Source organism: Trachinotus anak, unplaced genomic scaffold (genome assembly GCF_046630095.1).
Source record: "Trachinotus anak isolate AG129_WGS33_773 ecotype Australia unplaced genomic scaffold, CSIRO_AGI_Tana_v1 ptg000001l, whole genome shotgun sequence".
NCBI lineage: Eukaryota > Metazoa > Chordata > Actinopteri > Carangiformes > Carangidae > Trachinotus > Trachinotus anak.
This window is the reverse complement of record NW_027273852.1, coordinates 21773393-21784246: the sequence shown is the minus strand read 5'-3', so window position 1 is coordinate 21784246 and position 10854 is coordinate 21773393. Positions and strand designations below refer to the sequence as shown.

General features: G+C 39.2%; 1 long non-coding RNA gene across 7 annotated transcripts; it reads left to right on the top strand.

Moving 5' to 3' along the window:
• Positions 1 to 414: 414 nt before the first annotated feature.
• LOC139624941 (uncharacterized) lies at positions 415 to 9431 on the top strand. 7 transcript variants are annotated; one of them, XR_011691793.1, is made up of 3 exons: positions 415 to 3056; positions 3798 to 5948; positions 6336 to 9431. It is a non-coding gene; the product is annotated as an uncharacterized lncRNA (long non-coding RNA). The 7 variants fall into 7 exon arrangements; XR_011691795.1 differs by having other exon boundaries at positions 415 to 4579; positions 4666 to 5948; XR_011691792.1 differs by having other exon boundaries at positions 415 to 4791; positions 4890 to 5948.
• The last annotated feature ends 1423 nt before the right edge of the window (positions 9432 to 10854 follow it).

Genomic DNA, 10854 nt, shown 5'->3' with positions numbered 1-10854 from the left:
AGATGGTGAGAAAAAAAAGGTTATGTGCCTTTTTATATAGTGTATGTAAACTTCTGCTTTCAACTGTACATGCTTACAGAATGCTGTTTTCAGTCCATGGCATGGCAACACTCAGTGTTCATCTCTGTTTTTCATGGAATGCAAAAAAAATGCTATTTGATTTAATTAGTGCAGCAGATAACTGCATATTTAAAGTAAATCTTTCAAATGTTGACATAAGTACTAAACTTGGCACAAATCCTCTTTGGGTATTATGCTATAATGTACATGGAGAAGTGCACAGTCTCCCTCTGCTGGTTATGATGTGTAAATGGTGTGTCTCATGATGTCTCCTCTCCTCAGGTGGATCTGGTCTGGTCTGACTGAGACACTTTGGGGGCAGGGATTGTGGCTCGCTCTCTCTCCTCCATCTGCCAGCCACCGCAGCAGCAGCAGTTTCAGTTGTTCTCATGTGTTAGGTTCTCTTTTTCTGTTCTTTTTGTTTTTAGTGATGCGTCTGGTTTTTAAAAAAAAATAGTAATTTAGTAATATTCTCTTATTCTTTGTCTAGTAATAAACAGAGTTTTTTCTTTCTTCTGCAACAAACTGACTCCTTTGGTTATGCTGTTTTGTTTAAAAGCCTTGCAGGGGTCTTAACACCTGTGCTTTTTCAGCCACCATTCATTTCATTAATTACTGCTGTGCTATTGTGACATGTCCAAGTGTATCCCCCCCCCCTTGGCAAGCCATTTTAACATTTAAAAGCCAGACTGGATATGAGTTGCAGATATCTGTAATTCAGTTTTGCCTAGTCAAAACGAATATTTCAGATATCCGCAACTACATTCTTCCTATCCACAACTGTCATTTCAGATATCCACAACTATATTCTTCCTAGGACAAATGACGTCACTTTCGCCATTCATGTGTATGGGGTTTGTCATTACAGATATCTACAATTCAGTTGCAGATATCCGCTATGTGAATTATGGATATCTGTAACTGAATTACGACTAGTACTAATACCAGTTTGAGATATCTACAATTTGATTCTGACTAGTCATAATTCCAGTTCAAGATATCTTTAATTCACCTCAATTAAAGATATCTACATGTCTCTTTTTGGATATCTTAAATTAAGTTTTGACTAGGTGAAATGACGTAATAGATATCTGTAACTGGAATTATGACTAGTCAAAATAACGTTGTAGATATCTCAAACCGGAATTAGGAATAGTCATAATTTCATTGTAGATATCTATTATTAAGTTATAAATATCTTGAACTGAATTTTGGTTAGAGATATCTGAAACTGGAGATATCTGTAACTTACATTCCGCCTAATCAGAATGTAATTACAGATATCTTGAATTAGAGTTTTGACTAGGTGAAATGACGTTGCAGATGGCCCCGCCTAACACTTGAGGCGGGAGCGGAAAAATTGCACTTGCAGGTGAGCAAGATGGCGGAGCAGCATGAGGCAGAGCCAGAGGCCAATGTTTTTAATCGAATTTTCGGCGCTGCAGCCCGTGCAAGGCAGGAGCTGGCAGGGGGAAATGTGGATGCATTATTGTCTTCAACAAGACGACTGTTTCGTCGTTGATGGGGTAAGTTTTGCTAACATATCAGCATTGCTAATTGGACGAAATATTGTTTGGTGAAATTTCGATACAAAATGCAACTAAATGCATCATGTGGAAAAAGAAATGTATCGCGAAATAAACACTTGATAGCACTGCCACATAATTTTTGTGGTATACAAATCATTTACGGTTTAGAAAAGCACTAAGGTAGGGCCTGGTAGGCTAGTTCCGCCCTGCGGCGTTGAGTTCCTAGTCAGACCCGTGTGCTTCATTACAGTGCTTGATCAGATCTTTGTTAGTAATTACACATAAACATTGTGGTTTAGTGCGTGATACATGTTTACTTTCTGTAGCACATTTTATTACGTTTGTGACTAATGGTTTTCTCGAGTTATGCGCATGGTTAATTCCTTCTGTTTTGCCAACGCACTGCTGAATCTGCCCAGCAGGGGGCCTTGGCACTACGCCTCCGGTTAATCAGTGGATTTGTTTACTCATAAGGATAATGTGCGTGACAGTGTAGCAGTAAGTTTGGTGATACAGTATTGTGATTTGTCTCATTTCTATGCTGTTTATGTTGATTACTGTGTAACTTTACTGAGTTACTGTGTGACTTTATATTTTGTAGTCTAATAGACACAACAGACATGATACTTTTGTAATGTTTATTTTCTGTTTATTCTTTCAGTCTTACAGACCTTAATGGAGAAAAACTTTAAGAAATAAAACTGAGCAAGAAAAGAGAACAAAAGATAAAACATCAATCCTCAACAAGACTTCTGGAGTTTCCCTTCTTCATTAATTGTTAACCATCTGTCTAGCTGTACAAAGCTGACATCGTACTGCGAGGGCAGAATAGTAGTGTTGTTCTTGTTTGTGTTTGAATATTTAGACCTAAAACTCTTAGGCCAGGATAGACAACCTAGAAATAGGAAAGCAGTGCACCCCTAGTGTGTGTAAAACAATTTTTGATTATTTTGGGGAAATTAAAAACCTAGAGACTAAACAACATAGAGAAAAGGTCTGAAATAGAAACAGGAAGCACTTTCCCTGTTTGTGTGCAACTGGAACAAAATAAATAAGTTATAATTTACTCAGTAATATTTTTTCATCTTTTTTTGATATCATATTGTGACCCTGGCAGATCGAGGTGCATCATGTCGTGAGTTTAAGTGTATCGTCCCATCCCTATTGAATGCAGCCTAAGAAACTGACTCAGGCTACCCTGTCAAAAAATGCTAATTTATTATTTTCTACCTCTGCATATTCAATAAAGGCATCAAGTGAAGCTACCATGTTGTTGTTTTTTTAAGTGAAGGAATATTCTCTAACAAAAAAATCACTAAACTAAACTTGTCTTTGTATTTGCAGGAGGATCTGGTTACTCCAGGGAAAACCCAATGTGGTCAACACACCTTTTCTTGCTTCCAGGCCCAGATCTTGTTTTTCTGCCCCCCATGAAAGCACTGGAGGAACTGACCAAACTTGGTTTAGGTAAATGTGAGACTGAGCACATAAGAATTGGGTGTTATTTACTTTTTACACCTCATTATCTGCAACCTTCTTGCAAAGAAAACTATGGAATGAGCTGCTTTGAATTTTGTTAGCCTGAGTCTGCCTGGTGATGTTAAGTGTTTAGTTAGACCTATGCCCTTCCAACACTTTCTCATTCCAAGGCATCACTTTGATAGCGTCCAGGAATACCTCCCAATGAATTATTTTGCTGCTATCTGTGGTAGTTAGTCATTTGTGGTTCTGCTTATTCTGAAGATCTAGGTGGTGCATTTCAGAGTCTAAGCTACACTGTTACTGTTCTTTCACATAATATGCCCAGACCAGGCTCTTCTCTATCATATTCAAGTTTCTTAAGAGTGTAGGGTTTGTTTAGTTAAACCACTGTAGCCTTTTAGTAGACTCAACTCAACTCAGCTTTATTTATATAGCACTTCAAAAACAGCCACAGCTGAAAACAAAGTGCTGTACATAATAGGCAAAAACAACAGATACATAAAACAGTTAAAAACAATAAAATAAATAAGACAGGAATACACAGTAGTAGAAACACAAAAGATCTTAGTTAACTATGGTAGTCATACAGGTCTACTTCTGGGGTTTGGCAACACTATGACTGTCTGAAAATATGACAACACAGTTAGAATGCCTTGATTTGTGTCATTTGTCTTTGTTACTTTGGCAGTAGAAACAGATTATACATGTTTACATTTCCATTTTCAGGAAAACCCATGCATGAAATGGCCGAGGCTGGACCCAGGATGTCAAAGATCGACTTGAACTGGACTTTACCCGAATTAAATAACTTTGTTTGCCAGAGCTACCACATCAGCTATCACATCAGCTTAAATTTAATTGGTTTTGAATTAGCAAGAACAGGCAAAGGCCACAAGATGAAGAAATTAAAGTTTTGTTCTGTAAGGGAGCTCAAAGCAGCTGTCGGAAAAAGCAGGCTATAAATTGTGCCTAGGGCCACTGTCGTGCAGGTATGGAATTATATACACAAGGATTCATATTGTACTACAATCATATGTGTTCTATAGTGTCTATCCTGATAAAACTACCCTCTCTAGCCTCGGGTGACATCCACATCTTCTGCCTCAATTGCTCCAGTACAAGATGAGACCACCCCTGTAGTTGAGGGTACCCAGGCTCAAAGTGTGGTCGCAAATCAGGTTAACAATTTTGACACTGTATAATCTTTATTGAAGTATTTGTTCAATTTATTGGTGTGTACTATATAATTTGATGGTGATTTGTGAAAAATGCCATTTTTGATGTTTTACTTTAGGCTCTTGAGGAATGGCAAGCAATACGGGCCCAGCAAGACCAGGAGTTTAATCAAAGTTTGTTGGTGGATCAAGAGAAGATATTACTCACAAGTTCTTATTATGTACCTTTTACATGCACTTACAGAATGCACACATTTCTAATGTGTTCTTCTTTTATGTAATAGGAGAGGAAGAAAGCAGCCTATCGGGCCAGTGAGGAAAAATCGTCTAAAGGTTTGTGTTTTTTTTTTGTTCTGTTTTTTGCTGAACCAGCTGTTTTTGTTGTTCGTTTTATTTTAATGAGAGAAATCACATTTCAGGCTATTGAGGCAAGACGTGAGCAAATGTCTGCATGTGTGGAACCCTCAGATGGGATGTCGATCAAATTCAAATATTCAAATGGACACATCAACATGAGGAAATTCAGCTTGTCTGAGCCAATTCAGGTGATGTGTGTTGAGCTTGAGAAAATATCAAATATCTTCTCAGTGGTTCAGTTGGTTGTAAAACTAGACTTGTGTAACAGTGTTTCATATCTTTTTAGATCTTGTTTGACTTTGTGGGACAAGATGATATTGCCAGTAAAATCTTTGCGGTGCAAGAAGCCACATCATCAAGATCAATTCAGAGCAGTTCCTCTGGGTGTATAATGGATAATGGCATAAAGGAATCCACAACTCTATATGTACTTTGGTTTTCAAATCAGCATGTACAGGTACATGTGTGTTGCATTTTATTTCTTTCGCAAACAGACTGTGTTTTGGTTTGTGCAAGATCATGTATTGTGCATGTTTGTCTTCAGGAAATTCTCTCAGGTCAACAAAATGATGGAGGTTATGCCCTACAACACACATCTACTGGTCAGTCATCACTGTTTGAGACCTCCACCCAGCCAAGTCATTCTGTGCCCTCTCTCCAACCATCGCTGTCTGAGACCTCCACCCAGCCAAGTCTCTCTGTGCCCTCTCTCCAACCATCGCTGTCTGAGACCTCCACCCAGCCAAGTCACTCTGTGCCCTCTCTCCAACCATCGCTGTCTGAACACACTTCTCACGCACCAATCATTATTCTTGATGACGTGGATGAGTATGTTTCTCATTAACCTGACTATTTCTTTTTTTTTTTGTATGTAGAGTTTTTATTTTCTAGTCCATAAAAAGGACTCACTCTAAACTAAAGTAGTATTGTCAGTGTGATGCTGCTTATATCCTCTAACATTTAATCAGCTGGTTGACACTGTTATAAATATGATTTGTCATATGAATAAAATGCATGAACTTCTTTGGTTGCAGGATTGATCTACAGACCATCTTGAAAAAACTGGTCAGCAAAGTCAATGGAAGCTTCTGTCCAACAAGCAACCAAATAAATGTGTGCAGGGATAACGTTTTACAGTGTAGCCTGCGCACATTCAAACGTAAAAACTTCAACCCTGAAGCAAAACTGGATGTTGTCTTTGTTGATGAAGACGACAATGGTGAAGGGGCAGTTGATGAAGGTGGCCCGACAAGAGAGTACCTGAGGCTGTTAATGAGGGCTGTCCACCAGTCAAACATCTTTGAGGGACATGAGAAAGACCGACAGTTGTTGCTTAATATTCAGGGTAAATAAGCCCAAATTATTAGCACTGTCCTCATTCAACTGGCAGAATTCTAAAAATGTATACACGGAAACTCATTCAAAAAGAATTGCTTGCCCTAACTATTTGATTTATTATATGTTTTTGCCAGGTTTCATCTTGTGTGTAATTGTCTGGGTATTGTCTTACTTAAAAATCTATATATATTTTGCCTTGATTTGTTAATTAAGGGTTAGGATTGTTCCATTATTTTTAATTGCTTCATTTTAATTTACTGAAAGACATTTTATGTGTTTTGATACAGTAGGTGTAATAAAATGATTATTGGTAGTAGCACTAATATTAATATAGCATTTAAGGTATAAAGAAGCATTACAGCAGAACAATAGTTAATTATGTCTTTAATTTCAGCATTGCAGAGCAAATTGTACACATGGGTGGCAAAAATGATAGCAGTGTGTTTCATTCATGGAGGAGTCAGTCCACACTTCTTCTCTGAAAGGCTTTACCAGCAAATCTGTGGGATATCAACCCCCCCGGCCACCGTGGATGAAGTTGGCGACCATACCTTCAGGGAACAGTTAATCAAAGTAAGCAGGAGATGGTGTACAACTATTGACATGTGATTTATATAGAGAAGGTATCCTTATAAGCTACTTTTTGATTCTAAACTATTGCATGTTTTAATGATCCTTGTCTTTTTATGTGCAGTGCAACTCACTCTTTCTTTCTATTTGTCTTTCATTCTGTCTATCTGTCTTTCTTTCTTTTTTAGATAAAGGAAGCAACAACAGTCAAAGAGGCGAACAGTGCAATTGCAGATGCAGCAGATAGTCTCAGCATTATAGGTGCCTTGAGACATGTGTCCACCCTGGAGGAGAAGGACTCTCTTGTCCAGTCAGCTGCAGACTTCTTCATCAATGGAGGTTGGCGACAGCCCTGGACCAGTGAGTAATTGCCTCACCTTTCTTATCTGAGAGAAAAATGAAACTGTCATTAGCCCAGGACAACTCACACATTGTCACATGTGTTATAGGTTTGCTGAGGGGTTAAAAACCCTTGGTTTACTGGAGGAGCTGAGGAAGAATCCGGCAGTGTTCTACAACATGTTTGTTAGTGAGGAGAGGCCACTACAAGCGAAGGACCTATGCACTTTATTTGAAGTGGACTTCTCTGTGCAGGGCAGCAACAGGAGGGACAAAGAAAACAAGACAATATGCTTTTGGAGTGACTGGTTAATTAAAATTGAAGGTACACTATTTATTGTAAAAGTTATAATTACATGGAAGTAATAAGTAAAATTGTTAGTGGTCATTTTGTTATCCTGGTTGGCAGGAAAATGTTGATAATGCCATAGTTGAAGTGACACTGTGAAGTCTGGTTGTGTGTACATGGGTAGCTTCCTTTAAGTTGTTCATATTGTGTTGTAATAATTAACCAAAAATGTGACACAACTACAGAGGTCTTAATTATTTTTTCTCACCACTTTCTTGTGTTACAGAAGGAGAATGCAGTCCAATCACCCTTGAGAAGGTATTGGAATTCAGTAGTGGAGCCTCAGCAGTGCCTCCACTTGGTTTTCCCCACCAACCAAGTATTGAGTTCCTGCATGAGGGCAACCATATTTTCCCAGAAGCCAATACTTGCCTTCTTCTACTCCACCTGCCGCTTCACGCTTTCTACGAAGCCTTCAAAGACAAGATGAAGGAAGGAATTTTGCAGGCACCAACTTTTGGAATGGCATGATGTCATACCCTTCGGGTGTCCTTAGGTCAAGGAGGAGGGGAGGCAAAAAAAAAAAGGAGGAGGGGAGGGAAGGCAGGAAGAAAGGATAGAAGGAAGAGGTGGTGGATAGGAAGGAAGACAGGGTGGAGGAAAGGATGCTGGGAGGATAGGAAGGAAGAAAGGAATGAGGATAGTATAATTCAGTTTGGAGGTTATTAATTGGAGTTTTTCTGTTAACTCAAACTCACATTCAGTTTGGAGATTATTAAATGGAGTTTTTCTGTTAACTCAAACTCACATTCAGTTTGGAGGTTATTAAATGGAGTTTTTCTGTAACTCAAACTCACTCATTAGCTTATTTATTAATAATTTTATATTGATTTATAATATATTTTAAATGTTTTATTTTGAAAGTATTTTCTCTTGAGGTCTAAAGTTGCACTACTCTGGTAATTTCTTAAGGTTTTAAAAGTGTGACATAAAAGTCAATGTGGAACAAGCAACTGTTTGGTGTGATTTCAGCATAGTGGAGGAACATATTTTTTTGTTTCAATGATCTGTTTTACAGTGAACTGAGGAAATCCTTGTCTGAAACAGTTCAGGTGAAGAATAAATGATTTTGGATATTTTGGATATTGAGTTGGCTTCTTCAAGGAGGCGATCTACAGGGGTTGGACAATGAAACTGAAACACCTGCCAATTTAGTGTTGGAGGTTTCATGGCTAAATTTGACCAGCCTGGTGGCCAATCTTCATTGATTGCACATTGCACAGGAGAGCAGAGTGTGAAGGTTCAATTACCAGAGTAATAGCACAGTTTTGCTCAAAATATTGCAATGCACACAACATTATAGGTGACATATCAGAGTTCAAAAGACAAATTGTTGGTGCATGTCTTGCTGGGGCATCTGTGACCAAGACAGCAAGTCTTTGTGATGTATCAAAAGCCACGGTATCCAGGGTAATGTCAGCATACCACCAAGAAGGACGAACCACATCCAACAGGAGTAACTGGACGCAAGAGGAAGCTGTCTGAAAGGGATGTCCGGGTGCTAACCCAGATTGTATCCAAAAAACATAAAATCACAGGTGCCCAACTCACTGCAGAATTAAATGTGCACTTCAACTCTCCTGTTTCCACCAAAACTGTCCGTTGGGAGCTCCACAGGGTCAATATACACGGCCGGGCTGCTATAGCCAAACCTTTGGTCACTCGTGCCAATGCCAAACGTTGGTTTCAATGGTGCCAGCAGCACAAATCTTGGGCTGTGGACAATGTGAAACATGTATTGTTCTCTGATGAGTCCACCTTTACTGTCTTTCCCACATCTGGGAGAGTTATGGTGTGGAGAAGCCCCAAAGAAGCGTACCACCCAGACTGTTGCATGCCCAGAGTGAAGCATGGGGGTGGATCAGTGATGGTTTGGGCTGCAATATCATGGCATTCCCTTGGCCCAATACTTGTGCTAGATGGGCGCGTCACTGCCAAGGACTACTGAACCATTCTGGAGGACCATGTGCACCCAATGGTTCAAACATTGTATCCTGAAGGTGGTGCCTTGTATCAGGATGATAATGCACCAATACACACAGCAAGACTGGTGACAGAGTGGTTTGATGAACATGAAAGTGAAGTTGAACATCTCCCATGGCCTGCACAGTCACAAGATCTAAATATTATTGAGCCACTTTGGGGTGTTTTGGAGGAGCGAGTCAGGAAACGTTTTCCTCCACCAGCATCACGTAGTGACCTGACCACTATTCTGCAAGAAGAATGGCTCAAAATCCCTCTGGCCACTGTGCAGGACTTGTATCTGTCATTCCCAAGACGAATTGATGCTGTATTGGCCGCAAAAGGAGGCCCTACACCATACTAATGAATTATTGTGGTCTAAAACCAGGTGTTTCAGTTTCATTGTCCAACCCCTGTATGTCTCAACCAAATTTGAGACATTAAGACAGAAAAACTCATCCTATACATGAATACGATTTTGGGGTTAGAGTCACGGGGGGCTAGAGCCTATCCCATCCTCTTTTGGGTGAGAGGCACATTACACCCTGGACAAGTCACCACTTTATCGAAAAACAACATACATACAGAAAACCATTCACACACAATATAGAGTTGCCAGTCAGCCTATAACCCAGGGAACCCACGCAGACGGAGAGCAAACTCCACACAAAAAGATCCCTGATCTTGCTGTGAGGCAACAGCTCTAACCATCACGCCACAGTGCTGCCCGTCCATGTTCTGATAATAGGGTAATAGCCGAATAATAATAATAAATAAAGATTAAAAAGATTGGGTCAGTTGTAGGCCTACTTTTGGGGGGATACTTGATGTGATCTAGGCTCTGTGGAGCTGGTTATTTTAGGAGGCAGCAGCACCATGACCTCCTCACCATCAACAGGACTGCAGTGGGAAACCTCGGTGTTACCATCTCTGAGGATCTGACCTGGACTGCACACCTACAGGCCCAGTCCAAGAAGGCCAGGCAGCGTCTTTACCATCTGAGGCAGGGGAAGAAATTTAAATCTAAAATTCCCATTCAAGCCATTATTTTACATGACCTTTTTTCATATTTTTTATTCTTCTTTTCAATCCCATTCAAAATAGTTCAACCCTTCTCCACTTTTCCTAGTGTTCATACTGATTTGATTTCTTTTACATTTATTTTCCAATCTTGTCTATTGATTCATACTCCATTTAAACCTTAAGAAAATTAACACTTTTCATACATTAAGTTTTCTTAATCATTTAAATCTCATTCATACAAATTAGATGCATTGGATGCATGCATTGTATTTGATTCTAGTGACTATACTGTTAGACTCAAATGTATAATATTATTTAACTATGATTACTACTGATTAACCACCTAAGTCTTGGCAATTTGAAAATAGCAATCAACAGGCTCATAGCCTTTCACTTTGCAACCGCATTGTAAGCTTTTAGATCTGATATTTTCCAAACATTTAGAAGAATTTTGATTGATTTGATCTAAATCTAGTAACTAGTAGGCCTACTGTAGCTGGAGGTGTCTAAATATAATGAAGAAGAAATATAAAATGTAAAAAAAAGAAAAAAATTGAAATACTCAAGTGAAGTAAAGGTACCTCAAAGTTGTGCTTAAGTACAGTGCTAGAGTAACTGCAATTAGTTACTTTCCACCACAAGGTTAAGGTTAAGGTTAGGCATGGTTTGT